Source organism: Sminthopsis crassicaudata, chromosome 6 (assembly GCF_048593235.1).
Source record: "Sminthopsis crassicaudata isolate SCR6 chromosome 6, ASM4859323v1, whole genome shotgun sequence".
Classification (NCBI taxonomy): Eukaryota; Metazoa; Chordata; class Mammalia; order Dasyuromorphia; family Dasyuridae; genus Sminthopsis; species Sminthopsis crassicaudata.
Window position 1 is genome coordinate 221,950,269 of NC_133622.1, and position 16,678 is coordinate 221,966,946.

The 16,678-nt window shown below is 35.1% G+C and overlaps 1 protein-coding gene across 2 annotated transcripts in view; it reads right to left on the reverse strand.

The window, feature by feature from the left end:
* Positions 1 to 16,358, reverse strand: part of CCDC73 (coiled-coil domain containing 73) — a 133,044-nt gene extending 116,686 nt beyond the window's left edge. For both annotated transcript variants that reach the window (XM_074272547.1, XM_074272548.1), the window contains exon 1: positions 16,273 to 16,358. The gene's annotated coding sequence lies outside the window, so the exon portion shown is untranslated. The remainder of the gene's footprint in view (positions 1 to 16,272) is intronic.
* Between the last annotated feature and the right edge of the window lie 320 nt (positions 16,359 to 16,678).

Sequence of the window (16,678 nt, forward strand, 5' to 3'; positions counted from 1 at the left end):
CAAATGTCCTAGGAAAAGTGGCTCTTTCTGTGTAAAAATGCATTTACTATATTCAAGTTGATACATGTAAGGATTTCAAATATATGACAAAAAAAATCAATGTCTGATCTAAAGGATATATGTAATGGTGTAATGATAAAAGAAATACATATGTACAGCCATGTGCTTGTATCTTTGCACATATATATAAATACGTGGGTATGTAAGGTATGTGTTATGTGTGTGTATATGTAAATTCTTTCATCATCATATCTTCAGTTTGGAAGTATCTATCAACAGTTTTCCTCTGAAATTCCTTAAGACTATTATCATGAATATTACATACCTGAGATTGAGTTTTTAGAGGTCAGAATCCACAATGTGCCATAGAGTTACACAATACAGAAGTCAAGTTAAAATTTTATAGTATAAGTAACACATGATTCTGGGAAAAAGCAATAATATGGAGGAGTTTGGGAACCATAGAAAATGGAGAAAAAACAATCTTCTTTAATATTTGAATTGATTTTGATATTCCTAGCCTATGATAGTATTTTATGTAGATATGGTACATATATTTCAAGAAAGATTTAGCAGAGCTAGTATAGTTCTAAGAAGAATCACTGAAGCAATAAAGCAAGTAGAAGCCTTGATAAGAATACATTTTAGAATACTTAATCTGGGAAAATAAAGACTATGAGAGATATGACAAGTTTATAAAATATACTCCTACTACTCTAAAATTGGGAGCTCGGATCCTCTGAAGCTTGAAAATTATAACTGTAGGACAACTTCAAGACAGTATTTCATACTTTCAGGTCACATTAGCAACAAGATGGAGAACTAGGCATTTTTCTCTTAATCTCAAACCTCTGTAAAACAGAGATTATGCACCAAAGATAGAGCAACTTCAGCTACCTCCATGTTCTAAGATAATTAGAATCCTAAAAAAGTCTTTAAGAAAATGAACTGAGCTGACTTTAAGCTTATCAAGTTTCTCTCCTACCTCCCATGCTACTGGTCTGAAGATCACACTAGCAGACTCAAGGACTTGACACACAGGTCGGGCCCTGCAACACAACACAACCCCATACCCTCAAACTCCCTCACTCTTTCCAATGGCATGGAGACAATGAATCACGGTTATGAAAATTAGCTCTGCTTGGGCAGTAATAGATAGACAATTTGTCAGACAGCAGCCCATCAGAAGCAAAAGCCTGCTGGAGGCAACTGAACCATACTACAGTAAAGCTCTGAACTACAGGAACTATTTCAGAAAAAAGAGGAACAGAGGGAGTGGGACAGGACAGGACCCTAGGACAGGACATCATTTGTGTAGGAAAGGCTGTGCAGAATTCCACTAAACCTGAAAAAAAAGAACATGGTATTTAGCTAGAGCCAATTTTGACCACCCAAAAATCACTTGGGAGAGTGGCCTAGTCTGGGAAGAAGCCAAGATTCTTTGAGATCCAGTCATCAGAGGAAATCACCTTCAGGTGGCAGGGCAGAAAAGAGATTAAAATTACTGAAGATTTCAGGGAAAAGAAAATTTAAATACCTTAAATATAAGCAGATAAATCAACAGAGAAAAATGTTAACAACAGAAGGAAACATGGCCTCCAGATCTAGAAGACAAACGACTAAAAACTGAAAAATAAAGAAAAATCATCCAATACTTGAGACAAAAGTTTTTTTATGAAATATGAGAGCATGTTCCTAAGTGGTTCAAAAGAGAATTGAGAGCAGAGTTTATGGATTGCACAGCAAAAATAATGAGTAAAATAGTTAACTTGAAATCTTCAATGGCAAGTGTCACCCAAAAAATAAAAGAAAGAATAAAATACTGGAAATGCAAATATATAGAACTGAATGGCAATCTAGAAGAAGAAAACTAAAAAACATTACATTAAAAAAATTATGGTCACTATTCAAGCAAAACATACTGATCTTTTAAACACAATACATACAGACAACTTAAGGATCATTAGGTCTCCCAGAGGAACATGACCCGACAAAAAGACAATACCATAACGAAGGAAATAATAGAGAACTGCTCAGAATTTCTGAATATAGAAGATGAAATCCCATCACAGATAAGCTCCAGAAAATAATCCAGCTACAAAGTTCAAAATACATAGTAGTTAAATTTGACTATTGAATTCATAAGCGACTAGTTCTGCATATTATCAGGAGAAAGACCTTCAAATAAATACAAAAGAAATGCTATTTGAATAATGCAAGACTATTCTGCACCTACCAGAAATCATAAGAAGGAATGGAATGATGTGTTCCCAAGAGCAATAGAACTTAGAGTGACCTATACTACAAATTTGAGCTTAATTATAAATGAAAAAATATGAACATTCAACAATAAAGACGACTGACACTTTTCAGAAAGAAAGCCAGACATGAAGAGATTCCTTCAAATGTCCTAAACAACAGAAATGCAGGACTGGATAAAAGCAGCAGCCAAGAACACCAACAGTAAGAGTAATAGCAGAGAAACTAGGTAACGAGAAGGAGGGAAGTTTCGAAAATGGGGTTAAAAGAAAGATCCTTTCTTTGGTGATTGGAGGGATTTCCACTGAAGAATATTCTTTTAGATGAAAGGAGATGCTCTGTGAAGGGAGAGGAGAATTTTGCATTAGGTATAAGCAGAAGGATTTGGTACTTGAAAAGTACTTGTACTACCTTGTAAGTGGGAGAATTGGAACTCTTGGGGGCAACTGGCAACAAAGAGAATGGGAAAGCATGAACAAAGAATGGAGATTTCCAGGCAAATAGCAATGGAGAGAGCTGCATAAACATATTTGTTGGTGGAGGGGCCTTAGCAAGATCAGTATCCTCTCTGACCCCTACAATAGTTAGCAATGATCTGGGGGTGAAAACAAGGGAATCCATATGGCAAGCTCTATGAGGCAATGGCAGAGACAACCTAGAGGGTAAAGTCTAGTGTGGATAATTTTGATGTTTTGATTATATGAGGAATAGGGGAAAAAAAGAGAGAAACTAGAGACTTATAGGAGTTATGAATTAGATAATGAGGATCTAGAGTAGACATAAAAAGAGAATGGATAATGAAGAAAGTGAGAAAAATCATTTTGGGAATGGTTTAAAAGAAAATGAAATTTTAAAAATTAATGATAAGACTAGTTAAAAGAAAAGAGAGGAAAGGAAAAGACAATCTGGCTGAAAAGAAAAAGAAGAAGGGATCAGGGATGAGGGGAAGAGAGCAAGTGGGAACAGAGTCACCTAAAAAAAAAGATTAAAGCAACTAAATGAATATAGTACTGTATTCACAGCAAAAATAAAAATAATAAAAAAGAGGGGGAATCATAACTTGAGAAAAAACACTAAATAAGATATAGGAATTTTAATATTTATTTTTGCTTTGTCAAATAGCATGATTTCAACTTTTGCTTCTTTGGATTCACTTGATGAAAAATTAATTTGTTCTTCATTCCCTCAGTTTTATGTATAATGTTGTTTCTGAAATGTGTTTCTTATAAACAGCAGATTGTAGGATTTTGTTTTCTTATCCAATCTGTCACTCTTTTTTATTTTATTGGATTGTTTAATCCATTTACATTTAAAGTTATAAATTAAGTTTATATTTTCCTATATTGAATTGCTTGCTGTCTAGAAGAGGAGAAGAAGGGGAAAAGGAGAAAAATTTGGAACACAAGGTTTTGCAAAGATGAATGTTGAAAACTGTCATTGCATGTATTTGGAAAAATAAAATACTATTAAAAATTTCTTCTAGATGAAATAGCAAAAGAATATGCAATATTTCCAAGCACAGATAAAAACTGATCTTGTGCTGGAGCACAGAAATAATATACCCTTTACAAATTATAATGCAAAAAATAGTAATTGGTTTAAGGACCACAAACAATAGACTGACAATAGACAGATAGACTGACTTAAATGGAGACCTAGCAACAAAATCCTAACTAATAAGTGAGTCAAAGAACTAAAGCAATCCCTGAGGGGAAAAAAAATCACATCTTTACATTACACATATATTACATATACACACCTTAATAAAATATAATCAGAGGAGGTTAATGAGATAAAGATGCATTTTTCAAAAATTACAAAGCAAATAAACATAAAATAAGATCCAAAGGGGAGATATTAAAAATTAGAAGGGAAATAGATAAGTAGAAATGGTTTTTAAAAACCTTAAAAGCTGTTTCTTTGAAAAGATCAATAAAATGTGTAACTCCTTAGTTAATCTGATAAAAAGAAACAGAAAAAAAAAAACATGCGCAATATATGCTAACAAAAGAGAATGCAAAAGAAAAAGAGAAATACTTTTAAAAATATAAAATACTTAAACTATTAAAAGCCCACTTAGAGATTTTAAATAAATCACTATCATAAAAGAAAATAAATCAAACTATAAAAGAACTGGGGGAGAGAAGCCTGGTCCTAATGAATTCATAGAGAAATTCGATAGAACTTTTTTTTTAAGTTAGTACCTATATTTATATCCTATTCTCAAAAAGTGAGAAAGATTTGCCAGAATCTTTTTATGAGACAAATATAGTCCCACTACCTAAACCAAGAAAAGATAAAATCCAGAGGAAAAAATTATAGGCCAATATCATTAATGAACATTGACTCAAAAATTTAAATATAATTCTACTAAATAGATTACAGCAATTTAGCCCAGAAATAGTTTATTATGATCAAGTAAGATTGAGTGCAAGAATGATCTAACATTAGGAAAACAATTAACATAAAGAATCATATTAAAATCCAGAATCATACGATCATCTCAATAGAGGAAGAAAAATGCCTTTGACAAAATATAGTACTCTTTTGTGCTAAAAAATACTACAAAGTACAAGCACAGAAAGACCTTTTTTATTTCATAAAAAGTATATGTGCAAGTAAGCTTCATATGCAATGGGAATATGTGAACTTTTTCCAATAAATATGGACGTGAAGCTCCCTACTTTCCCCACTCTTATTTGATATAATTCAGAAAATATTAGCAATAACAATAATAAATAAGAGAAAAAAATTAAAGTTATAAAGATCAGTAAAGAAGAGTTAAAACGATTTCTATTTGTTGATATGATGGCTTACTAGAAAGATCCTAGGGAATCTTCAAAGATCCTAGTTGAGATAACTAATTGCTTCAGCAAAGTTGTAGACTATAAAGTAAAACGTCAAAAATCAATAGCATTACAAATAATAACAAAACACAAGAAACAATGATGGAAAAGAAAATTCCATTCCAAATAAATACAAAATGCACAAAATATCTAGAGATCAACCTTCCAAAGCATACAAAAGACTTGTATAATTTCAATTACAAAATGTTTCTTAAAGAAATAGAAGACAGTTTGAATAGCAGGAGAAACATTCAGTACTCATGGCTAATATAATAAAAAATAAAATATTACCAAAATTAATTTACATTTTAATGATCTACTAAGGGGATGCTTTATAAAATTTAATAAAATAATGACAGTATTCACTTGGAAAAACAAATAATATAGAATATCAAGGGAAACAGTGAAAAGAAATAGAGAGAAAGGTGTGGGAAATTTGGGACATTAATATACCATTAATGAAATAGAATTTATCCAAGCATTTTGGAGAGCAATCTAGAATTATGCCCAAAGGGTTATAGAATTGAAACCCTTTGACCCAGCAATATAGCTCTTCTTCTAAAGGTGATTAGGGGAAAAGGAAAAGAACCTATACATTCTGAAACATTTCCAACTTTCTTTGTGATAGCAAAAAACTGGAAATTGAAGAGATACTCATCAATTTGGGAATGCCTAAACAAGTTATAATATGTGATTATGACAAAATACTACTGTGCTGTAAGAAATAACAAGCAGGTTAACTTTGGATAATGAAAAACTTGGCATGAAATAAAGAAGAATGAAATGAGCAGACTCAAGAGAACATTGCATAAAAGCAATGTTTTTCAAAGAATAACTGTGAATAACTAAGTTATCCTGAGTATTATAAATATTCAGATCAACAAACGACCTTTATAGGAAGATACTACCTCCAGAGAAAAAATGATAAGTTAAAATATGCATAGTATGGTTTCATACATATAAGTATCTATCTATGTGCATGAGTGTGTGTTAAAGAGTAACCTTCTCTATTGCAGGGTGGGAGGAAAGGGAGGGAGACAATTAGGAACTTAAAATGGAACCAAAAATTAATTTTTACAAAAGAAACAATGAATATTATGAAAACAGATAACTGTGGAAAGACTTGCATAAAGTGATGTAAGGAAAGCCAGTTAAATGATAGACACAATAAATAACCACAAAACAACGAAATTGTTATTTAGGGCTAAAATGAAAATGTTTTACATGATTTCATATATATATACACACACACACACACACATATGTGTATATATATAGATATAGATAGATAGATAGATAGATATATAAAATGGACATCATATTGCTTGCCTTCTAATGGATAGGGAAGAAACTAAAGGGAAGGTGAGAATTCAGAACTAAGAATTTTAAATGAATGTTAATTATTAAATAAACTTGATTACTAAAAATGAAATATATTATGTTACATAATTATGAAATATATTAAATTGTATGAATTTTAAAACTTTTTATGAAATTATAAAGGGTGAACTCCACCCCCAAAAAACATATGGAAAGATACCCAGCCACTTCCTTTTGTGGAGGTCAAAGTCCATGTGTATAAGGTGTATATATCATAAATGGTATATAAGGTCAGTTTTTTTCAATAAGTTGATTAGTTTTGCTTAAATTTTTTTTCTTTTTCCTTTAAAAAGAACTCTCTGCTATAAAGAAATTTCAGGAAAAATATTTCCTAAATAAATCTTTCCAAATATTGTTTTTATAATTATCTGATTCACATGCTGTGGACTTAAGTATCAATTGTGAGACTTAAGAGATGCTGGCATAAGATGGTCCAGCAGGATGTGTCCACATCAAAGAAGGTGCTATACTCCATGAACAAAGCAGAATTGCAGTAGCGAAAAGGAAATGTGAAATGGGCAAATCTAAAGTTTCTCCATCTCAAAAGTGTTCATTTGGACTATCTATACCCAGTTCATATTAGACTGACCAGACACAATCGAACACCCTGTACCTCGACTCCAACAGTGTTATTTCATTGGTCCAGGAAAAAAATAAGATTTTTCCCCCACCATGTGGTTATCATAGTTTTGTAAAAGGAAATACAATCTAACATTCTAGTATTGTCATATTCTCTTTTTGTTACCTTTTCACTCTTTGGACATGGATTCTTTTCAATTTTCTTCTATTCTATTTTTGCACTGATTTCTAAATTTTTAAAAACATCTGGTTCATTAACAATATCAAAAGCTCTGTTTGAAGGAGGCAAAAGGAATGTTTATTACTGTTGTCATATCTTTAAGACATTCAGTTCTACAAATCTTATCACATTTCTATCAACTTTGCAAAAATGTACAAAGATTTGTCCCCTTGATGCTGACTCTTTTTAAAGAGTTTCCTCCTTCTCTTATCACATTCTCTTTAACATCTTTAATCTCTCCTTCCCAACTGACTTCTTTCTTTCTACCTCCAGATATGTTCAAGTCTCCTTTGATCTTAAATGCAAATGTTCTAACATTTTTTTCTTCCTAATGACGTGAAACATACCAAACGAAGGCTCTACAATCCTACCTGTACCTCATCACTCCCCAATTACTTCCATTCCTATCAATGTACTGAAAACACATTCATAGAAAATGTCTCCTTCTGGCCGTTTTCAAGGTATTTTCTCTCAGACACATTTTCCTTGAATTTCTAGAAGCGTTTGATACGTCTCTCCTCCTTTGGTATCTGTAAGCAGTACACTGTCCCACTGATTGTGGAAGTGAAAGAAGATATATCCCAGAGAAATGTATCCCAAAGACACATTTGGAAAGAACTGTACCTTGAGCTAAGAATCACTGATTTTTCCTTTCCAAATGTGTCTTCTTTCACTTCCACAATCACCACTCTTAAGCTCTTATCATCTTAAACTTGAATCACTACAAAAACTTCCTCCTAAATAATTTTCCTACCTTTAATCTCTATTCTCTTAATTTTCTTTGCACATTACTGCAATGTTAATCTCCCTTAAATATCACTGTCATAGTTCTGCTTCTATACTCAAAAGCTTTCAATAGCTACCCATTTCCAACTCCGTAAAAACTGGTTTTCAAGGCCCTGAAAAATCTAGTACTTCTCTATTTATCTAACCTTATTTCCCAGTATTCCTTGAAACACTACTGTAAAGCACTCTATATAGTAGACCTATTCTTTAAGGACTAACTCAATTCTCATCTCTTTTGTAGCCAACGATGATTTTTACCTTTTCTGAACTTTTTATAAATTCTTGTGATTGTGCTACACAATTTAGTTCCTTATGCAATCACAAGGAATACTTATTTGTTCACCAACTATCTCAAGTGTATAAGTATTTTTTTATCTCACAAACAAGATGGTAATATCCTTGGAGGAAATGACTGTCTTAAATGTTTGGTATTTTACTGCACTTAACAGAATTCAAGAAACATAGTTGACACTCAACAAAAACTTGTTGAATGATTGAGTGTATTAACTTAAATTCTTAGTATTTTCTAAATCTACATATTTTGAAATCTGAAAATTTTTTAAAAATTTTGAGTTTCTTCTAAAAAATGTGATTAAGGGCAAAATATTTCATAAAACTGATAATAAATCTTCTTTGATAGAAACCAATCAGGTTAAGTACAAGAGTAAAGGAGACACCTAAGCATAATCAATATTAAAGGGATAAAGTATATATCAGTAAATAGAGAATTAGAAGCTTATTAGGCAATCAGCATCTATTAAGCACTTAATATATGCCAAATACTGTGTATTCCAAAAGTGCAAAAAAAAAAAATCCTCAACTAGTTTATATTCTAAGAATCACATTCTAATTATGAGAAGGGCAGATGTGAGACTACACAACCAACTAATACAGGATTTCTCAATCTTTTTTGTTACATGATTCTTTTGTAGTATGTGAAGCTTACATAAAACAAAATTTGTAGAATTACAAAGAAAATCAACTATGTGAAATAGTCATTAAAATATTTTTAAGAACAAGTTCATGGATCCCAGATTAAGAACAACTTCAACTAAGGGTAACAGTAATTTAATGCCTTAAGTTTCAGCAAAAATCAAATTTAACTAAAACAAATAACAAATGAATTTTTTGCATCATTAACTTGATAAATATAGTTTTTTTAAATGTAATTTAAAAAGGAAACAGGCATTTATTAAGTACCTACTATATCCCAGACAGTATTATAAACTATTATCTCATTTGATTCTCACACCAACCCTGGGAAATGGGTGCTATTATTAAACTTAATTTACAATTAAGGAAACTGAGGCAGAGAGTAAGTGAGTTGCCAGGATCAGGGTCATACAGCTAGTAAATGTCTGTGGCTGGAATTTAAGTTAGATCTCTCTGACTCTTGGCTCAGTTCTCTATTCTACCATGTATCCACTTCAATATCAATGTTTTAAAATTTTATGTGCTATGAACTAAAATTTCTTTATATGAAATAAATATGTATTGCATTAAATCTTTCATTTAAATAGGTTTTTTTTAAACATAGAACTTAGCTCTTTTAATTTAAAAGAATTCTATAGAATTACAAAAAAAAAAAAAAAAAAAAAAAAAAGGAATCCCTGACAGCCTGATAAAAGCTTCTTATAGTAAATAGAAATTTGTCATCTTATCTATAGAGAAGTCAAAATAATTGCATTGATTACTGACTCTTCAATTTGGCAAATTAAACCAGTAAAATAATGTGGAGAATTAAGAAAATTATCACATTTCCTGCTTCCTTTTCAAGTACTCAGGACATACAGAAAAACAAAAAAACATTGTTTTTGTCTGAATTATGTTAATTATTGTTTCTATTATTCATTTCATTAGTATAGTTTTGACTTAAAATGTTCTATATTTAGAGTTAATGCACAGCCATTAATGTCTACAATGAAACTATATCTGAAACAAAAAAGGATGGCAATATTTATCAAAAAGTACTACTTTATGTCATATTGTGATATCATCTAAAGCAAGAATCAATTTCCTGAACCAGAGTTCTCATACTATCTCATTAATTAATGAACATATCTACCAAATGTAAGTGTGAAAGACAATTAAATTCAAGTCAGTTCTCATCTTTATGCATCCCAACAATAAACAGCCTCACTTTAGTTTTTAAAACTTTATACTGGGTTGCACAAGCTGTATTTGTGCAAATACACAGAATCAAATTTTTTAAAATACAAAGCAGGAAGAAAGGAAGGAACAATTAAAGAAATAAAGATTCTGTAACATGAAGAAAAGAATTCAGGATCTAAAAATTATCCTGATCCCTGAAAAGCAGTACAGCTTAAGAATTAAAGTAAACAGTGGAAAATAAAGCAGTTTACAATCTATCAATCAACAAAGAAAGGTTTCATTAGAATAAAGATGTTTGCATATTTTCATATTTTCTTTATGTCAGGAAGAACACTTGATAAAAAGGAATGTGGCTGTATTTTAGTCATACATAGGTAAAATATATTTTAAATCATCTTTACAATGAATATTTACTATCATAAGCCTTTGGAATCCCTGTGATTTAAACAAATTCAAATAATATGCATAAAATAACTTTAAAAAACGAAATTGTTTAAATTCTGTGTCCAAATATCTTGTCCAGTGAGAAAAATTAAATATTCTGTGTGAATCTGATAATCTATCTTATCTATCTTATGCTTATTAAGAAAAGTATCTTTTCTTATTTTAGTAATAAAAATACACCACAATTTTATGTATAAATATATCAAGTATTACTGCTTATAACGTCTCTTGTCCAATGCAGTTCAAAGCAGTACTTGGATTTAAATGAAATACCACGTGCTGTCTAGGGGAACCCTTAACCAAAAACACTCTGCTACCACCTAGTGGACAATGTGGTGAATGTTAACATAAAAGTTACCTTGTGAAATGAAACTGATGATAGTCATATTCCCACTAGCAGATTGATATAGAGAGAAACAGATGGATAGATGGGCAGATAGGTGGATAAAGTAATAGCTGGATGGAGGGATGGATAACGATTGGTGGATGGATAGATTGACAGATATAAAGATAGATAGATAGATGGACAGACTGGTAGACAGATTAAACAGATAATGGATGGATAGATAGCTGGAAAGAGATGATGGGTGGATGGATAGATGAATGGATGGATGGATAGACAGATGGTAAATAGATGAACAGATAGATGATGGATATAGACAGATAAGAGGTAGATGGATGGCTAGATGGGTGAATGGATATGTATATACACAAACACATACATAACATACATATTGTGGATGTGTACATCTATATGTATGGGTGTATATAGACACACATACACACACACACAAGAAATGATGCCCCTACTCATACACAGATTACATCACTTTCCATCATAGCACAGCTTCTGACGCACCAAACTTGGGATTTGTCAGTTAACTCCAGAGAGAAACTTTGAAAGAGTTACCAAATAAATTCTCCAACTATAGGTCCTCCATGGGGGACCTGTTCAAATCACAATTCTAAAATATAACAAATGAAATTTGGGTTCATTTTTTTTATCAGCCACCATGGATCTTTGTTTTTTTTCTATATGAAGTAATTTAACAGGGTTCCCCAATATTACCAAAAGCCACAAGGAAAATGAAGGGTAATTCCAGATCTAGCGTGCTGTCCGTCCTCTGTGCCCCCACCCGGCCCTCATGCTGACCCACTATTCCAACCTCATCTTTGGTTGGCCCTTGTAGAACTAATGAATGAATAAATAAATGTAAGGGGAAAGTACATAACAAATCAAGGAGGCAGCTGGGTGCGGCGGGAAGAATCCCATGTGGTTGGTCAAGGACGTGGGCTGAAGCGGGCGTGAACTACCAGGATGCTCTCTCCAGTTACCAGCGATAGCTAAAGACAAGTCCATGGTTCTTCCCCTACCTCACGCTCCTTGACCTCTCTGCCCCGACACTGAAAATCACCTTCTGCTTCTCCCCCTGTCCCACTGCTCCTTGTCAGACTCCTTCACCAGAACCTCATCCAGAACATGCCTCTAACTGCAGGCGGCCCTCAGGGCTCTCTCCGAGCTCCATCTCTTGATCTCATCCGCTCCCACGGATCTAATTATCTCAATGCTAATGCTCCTCAGATCTGCCTTTCCTGCCCCAACCTCCCCGCTGACGTCCAGTCTCCTATCTCCAGTTGTTTTTCAGGTATCTCAGGCTGGATGTCCCAGAATCTGTTGACTTGCCATGACCAGGACTTATCTTTCACCCTTCCCCCACCCCCAGTGCCCTAGAGGAAAGCCATCCTTTCCGTCAGGCACCTATTTCTGAGCCCCCAATATCCGAGCTGTCGGCCCTTTGTCCCTTGCCTCTGTCCCCGCCTGGTGCGGACCTCCACCCTCCCTCGGACTCAGTCCCCATTTAGCCACTAAAGTGATTTTCTTTCTCCAAGGAAATGCTTCTCCATCTCTCTAGATTCTAAGCCCTGTCCCTATGATTATCTCCAATTTATCTGTATGTGTCAGTAATTTTTGCCCATTAGAACGGAAGCTCCCTGAGGGCGGGGCTCTTTGCCGCCCTTTTGTATCCCCAGTTTGACTGACTGCCTGAGGGTGACCCTGACAAAGGCAAGTCACCTCCCTGGGCATCAGTTTCCCCATCCGCAATAAGAAGGGCCAGGCCTCCGGACCCCTTCTAGCTCTAAAGCCCCGCTCCTATGAGCTCAGTGCCTCAGTTTCCCCATCTGTAATATGAGGGAAGGCCTCGGCCCCGGCACACCCAAGGGCGTTCAGCACGACCTACATTCATTCTGGGTGCAGCCCAATAAGTGATGGGGTAATCCCTTCAGAAGTGGGGGCTTCCCTGCAGGCTCTTTCCTCAGGAGACGCTTCGAGGCTTTCCCGCCAGTCCCGCAGGAGCGTGCTCAGGGGCGGCACGCTGGTGGGCTGGGTCAGGGGCGGAGTTTCTTGCCCTGGGGTGGGGCTTGTAGAGAACAAAGCACAAACCGGAAGTAGGGCCTAAAAACCATTGGGGAGTGGGGAGGAGCCTGAGGACTGTAAAGTAGGACCCAGGATGGAACAGGAGGTGGGGCTTGGGGAGAGCTGTGGTGGAATGGTGGGGGAGGGGGGGCTGGAGAATCAGAGAGAAGAACTTGGAGATTCCTCTAGAGGAATGAAGGGCGGGGCTTTGAGAGGGCTGGGAGGGCAGGGGGCGGGGCCTGAGACAGACTGTGCAAGGGGACAGGGCTTATCATGTCAGGGGCGGAGCTTGAGGAAGGATTGAAGATACTATATAGCAAAGAGCCGTAGGGAGAGGGGTTATTTCCCCCTTTGCTTTCTTCCTACCTTGGGATCCTATCTAAGACATTTCAGCCAAAGGATCCTGGATCAGACATAGAACTAGAAGAGATTCCAGAGCATCATCTAATCTAAGCCCTTAATTTTACAGTTGAAGAAACTGAGTCCCAATGAAGTTACAAGACCGTAGACTAAAAGACTAAAGCTGGAGAGGACTCAAGTTCGGAACGAACTTTTAAGTCAATAATCTTAATAAAGATCTTCCTGAAAAAAAAAAAAAAAAAAGCAACTGCTCTCAAGGAGCTCACACTGATGAAAACTACAGTATGGAAATAACTATTTCCAGGAGGATATATATGATTGGAGGTAATCAATAGAGAAAAGCACTGTGTTACGGGGAATCAGGAAAGGCTTCTTGTACAAAATGAGACATGAAAAGAGATGGGGAAACTAGGAGGGAGACAGAGAACCAGGGGAATGGACAAGAAAAATTCAAGTTCTACGAACAGCCGGGAGATGTGCCTCGGGATCTTACAGTAAGTGAAGGGGTGTATCAGGGTAAGATAGGCGGGTCAGAAGGATCGGGTTATGGACGGATTTGAAAACCAAACAGAGGGTTTTAATATTTAATGCTGCGTTTAAAAGAGAGGCTAGAAGACTGCTTGGCATGGGAGTTATAGAACTGATAAGGTTTAACTGTACTTTCAACTCCAAAATTCAATGACTTTAAATATTTGCAATTTATTAGGGAGTTTACTTTATCCTGATGCTGTTTCCTCATCTGTAAAATAAAGGGGTTGGACTCTACCATTTCTAAAGTCTCAGATATGTTTAATCCCATTTCTATGTTACTATGCAAAAGAAGTATTTAAAAAACATTTTTTCAGGATCATCAAATCTGATCTTCATAGTGACCATGTAAGCCATGTGCTATGAGTTTATTATTATTCTGCCCACAGGTGCAAAAAAAAAAAAAAAAAAAAAAAGCTTTTTTTGTAGTGGCAAGGAACTGAAAATTGAGTGGATGCCCATCAATTGGGGAATGACTGAATAAATTATGGTATTTAAAGTTAATGGAATTGTATTGTTCTATAAGAAAGGATCAGCAAGATGATTTCAGAAAAGTCTGGAAAGACTTACATGAACTGATGCTAAGTGAAGTGTAGAATCAAGAGATCATTGTACACAGCAACAAGATTGCGTGATGATCAATGGTTATGGACTTGGCTCTTTTTAACAATGAGTGATTCCTGGCAGTTCCAATAGGCTTGTGATGGAGAGAGCCATCTGCATCCCAGAGAGAGAAACAGGGAGACTTAATGGGGATCAAAGCAAAGTACTTTCACCTGTTTTTAGTGGTGGTGTTTGCTTGCTTGCTGTTTTTTTCATTCTTGTGGATTTTTTGATCTTTCAAATAAATTTATACATAGTTATACATACAATTTATCCATAAATGTGTTCGTTTATACTTAGTTCTTTGCATGTTGTTTCTACATGTTCTACCATGAAACTGCAAAGTCCTTGAGAGGAGGGGATGGCTTTTGCCTCTCTGGATATCCCAGAGTTTACTAAGCAAAATGTGCTATCGGGGACATTTAATACTAGGCATCTATAAGTGCTTCTTGATTGACTGGCTGATTAACTTCTGTCTCTCCATCCAATGTTAGACCTGAGATAATATGATGGAAGGTGAAGACAAGACTAATGACTTTCCCAATTCACACCTGAAATTTTATCATCCTGCTTCATCTTGGTATGCTAATTGTTATTTGTTATTGAAAGCATCTAGGGTTACAGTGAAAGGAAAGAACCCAGCTTGTATCTGGCACAGAGAGCAAACTTGGACAGCCTTAATATTTAAATATCTGGTAACTCAAAAGGACTTGAGAACACCCTGTAAGAACTTTATATGAGTTGAGCCTCAGGAATCATGATGGCTTTGACATTAATAGAAGCACAGGTACCATAATTTAAATTGTATTTACTGAGATCTTCTGAGATAGAGAAATTATTTCATTCCTTCATAAGACCATCATTCTAGAACCAAAAGACCATTTAATCCAAATGAGGAAACTGAGGCTCTTGGAAGTTAATAAAATAATATCAAGCATTTATATAGCATCTTAAAGTGTGCAAAGTGCTTTGCAAATATTATCTTATTTTATCTTCACAATATCCATGGGAAGTAGGTGTTATTATTATCCCCATTTTACAGATAAGGCAATTGGGAATAAGTGACTTGCCTAGTGTTACAAAACTAGGAAGTAGTTTAGATGAGATTTGAACTCAGGTTTTCCTGACTTCAGATCTACCATATTCACTGTACCACATATCTGCTTCTAAGTTTGTTATGCTATTAATATCCCCATTTTACAAATAAGGAAGCTAAGGAAGGATAGCAAAAACTTAAATAGCTTGCCCAAGATCGCACGTGTAGAAGGATCAGATATAGGATCTGAATGTAGATTCTCTGACTGCAGAACTCATTTTCTGTACCCATAGCCTCTTGAGGGCAGGTACCCTGTTTTATTTAAGCTTTCAGTGTAGGATTCTATGATGACCTTCAATCCCAACCAATAGGCCAGTTCAGAGTGAAGGAATTGGGTCAACTGACTTAGGAAATATCAAAAAAGATCAAAATACTCAGTTTAAAGGTACATCCCAAATGCCATTCCCATACTAGTCCAATGTTAAACTACAGCACATTAAGTACCCATGTTGTAATATTGGTTGTAGGCTCTTCAAGAAATGAGTCTTATAAATGTAGAAATAGTGGAGCCAAGATGGCAGGGAGCAGACACAACTCTCTGCGAGCTTCTCTGACCTCCCAAACCCACAGGAGATTAAGCCTCTAAATTGGTTTTGGAGTCAACCCACAAATATCTGGAGTACAACACATTCCCAGAAGTTACCTTGGAAGAACTTCAGAACAGGTCTGTCTCAAATGGGCAGGGGGACAGTCTGTCAAGCCCAGACCACAGTACAGAGAGCCTGAGCATTGTGCCTCTTAGAATCTTCTGTGAGCCTCTTAGGCTACTCTGTCCTGATCTAGCAGATTTGCTACTAATGGCAAATTATAAACCCCTGAGCCCCAGAAGAACGAAGGACCTAGCCATGATTACCCAGCACCAGAAATCAGCTGTTACTCCTTTGCCGTGAGCAGACCTCAAACCTTAAAAAAAAAAAAAAAAAATGAACTCTCACCTAGACAGCTTTTATGGAGAGAAGAACATACCTCAAATCCTGAGGTTCCTAAAGGCAAAGCAATTCCATATAAAGCTCCAAAGGGAGATATGAGCTGGTCCCTATTTCACAAGG